The sequence below is a fragment of the Fusarium mangiferae genome, assembly GCF_900044065.1.
Source record: "Fusarium mangiferae strain MRC7560 genome assembly, contig: FMAN_scaffold117, whole genome shotgun sequence".
Taxonomy (NCBI): Eukaryota; Fungi; Ascomycota; class Sordariomycetes; order Hypocreales; family Nectriaceae; genus Fusarium; species Fusarium mangiferae.
This window is the reverse complement of record NW_024574037.1, coordinates 1-2294: the sequence shown is the minus strand read 5'-3', so window position 1 is coordinate 2294 and position 2294 is coordinate 1. Positions and strand designations below refer to the sequence as shown.

The 2294-nt window shown below is 33.2% G+C and overlaps 2 non-coding genes across 2 annotated transcripts; both read right to left on the bottom strand.

Moving 5' to 3' along the window:
* Positions 1-265: 265 nt before the first annotated feature.
* Positions 266-336, bottom strand: tRNA. The gene has a single exon. It is a non-coding gene; the product is annotated as a tRNA-Arg (tRNA).
* Positions 337-423: 87 nt separating this feature from the next.
* tRNA lies at positions 424-494 on the bottom strand. The gene has a single exon. It is a non-coding gene (tRNA).
* Between the last annotated feature and the right edge of the window lie 1800 nt (positions 495-2294).

The window sequence follows — 2294 nt, the reverse complement described above, 5'->3', positions numbered from 1 at the left end:
CCCCCCCCCCTCTACTCCATAAGGAATAGTAACAGGAATTAGCAAGCTATATATAAAGCAAACAGCTTAAAATATAAGCTACAGCTTTATCATACTTTATAGATTACGTCTAGGTATGGCTAATAGTAGCTTTATTAAGTACGGCGCAAGCTCGTTATAATAAGCTAGTATCCATACGCAAGCTATACATAAGGAAACCATTAGTTATAAGTATAACTATCGATAAACAAAATTATCGATAAACAAAATTATCAATAACTATATTAAGGATACTGCAGACTTGAACTACAACAAAGATGACCGAAGCATCTTGTTCTACCATTAAACTAATATCCCTTTATTAATAGCAGGTAAATATTTCATATCACTAAGACAGAGCTTTAGCTTGCTTGCGTAAGCTAAAGCCTTACTTATAAATGTACTAAGGATATTGTAGACTTGAACTACAATCATGATGACCGTACCATCTTGTTCTACCATTGAACTAATATCCCTTTAGTAGCGCGAGCTCCCCTTTATAGGAGGGGAGCTCGCGCTACTACTAATTTATTAATTTAACTTTATACATTATGAGCTTGCGCGAAGAGCTTTATAAAAAAAAATAAATTTTTTTTTATAGCCCTCCGAGAGCTGGCGCGATTTTCTCCAAGAGCTAGCGCGATTTTCTCCGAAAATACCCTATAGGGCGAAACTATAGCTATAGAAAGCTAGTCATAGCGAACAAAAATACCTTGCTCTATTAAACTGAATATAGTCAATGCACAAATTTATCTATATTTACAGATTCTATAACTATAGGCATAGAACTATGAAGAATACCACATATTTCTGAACATTGCCCATAGAATACTCCTTCTCTATTTATGAAAACGGATACTTGGTTTAATCTACCAGGGTAAGCATCACATTTTATACCTAAAGATGGACAAGCGAAAGAATGTATAACATCACCAGATGTTATTACAAATCTTATATGTGTTAATTCAGGAACTATTACTCTATTATCAACCTCTAACATTCTTAATCCTCCATCTTCTAAATCAGAATCTGGTACTATATAAGAATCAAATTCTATAAATTCTTCATTTGAATCTATGAAATCTGGATATTGGTAACTTCAATATCATTGATGACCTTCAGCTAAAATAGTCATAGAGGGGTCATTAACTTCATCCATCAAATATAACAATTTGAAAGAAGGGAAGGCTATTAATATTAATATAACTGCAGGAGTTATAGTTCATATTAATTCAATTAATGTACCGTGATTTAAGTATTTATGTGATATTTGTGTTTTAGTTGAGGCAAAATTTTTTATTATAGAAAATAATATTCATCCTACAGCAAATAAAATTAAAACTAAATAGTACATAATATTATCATGAAGTTCCACTAATCCTTCCATTTGTGGAGTAGCACTGTCTTGGAAATAAATACCTCAAGGCATAGGTGCATCAAAATTAATAAATGTATTAAATAAGTGTTTCATATATAAATTTTTAATATATAATTTCTAATTATATCTTTTTATGTACACCCTTTAACTGTAGCTTTCACCTTTCACTGCTATAAATACGCTTTGTTAGCAGGCTTGGTCGAGCTACACATATATAGAAGGAATTAGAAGCTACAGGGATTGTAGTATAAATATAATAGAATTGCCGCCCGTTGTAAAGGTAGCTCTAGCTTTTAGCTTTATATATGCGGGCTACGAAGTATGCATACTTGGTTAGCCCTCCTTATAAAAAGAACAAAAATATAGGCGCTAACGAAGTGTACTCCTGCTTTAGCTTTTAGCTAGCTATATTCGCCCCTTAGGGTACGGATGTGGCTAGCTAATACAGCGCGCATCTACTAATTATTGCGAGCTTTAGCTTGCGTTAACTAAAGCTATTATAGAAAATTAGCAATCTAGTAATATATTTTACTACGAAACTAGCTGCTTGCTACTATTAAATAGTTATATAGGGGGCGCTCGTACATAAAATAATACTTATAAAAATACTGCTTATAGCTAGTTTATAGCTGTATATAGCCTTTTTTCTAGAGGAGCGGGGCGCCGCCTTAGCTTTGGCTGATTTTTCTAATAAGGCTTAGCAAGCTCGCTCTTGCACATAATGAAGATCGAGGGCGAGCTATATAAAAAAAATATATAGCTCCGCCCTCGTAGAAATAGCAGCCATCATGTCTGCTAAATATCATTTGACAAATCTTTAGAGGAGGATAGCTAGAGGAAATTTTCTGCTTGCAGCTAAAGATGTGCTGTATCTTTTTTATTACTAATAGCTAAAAAA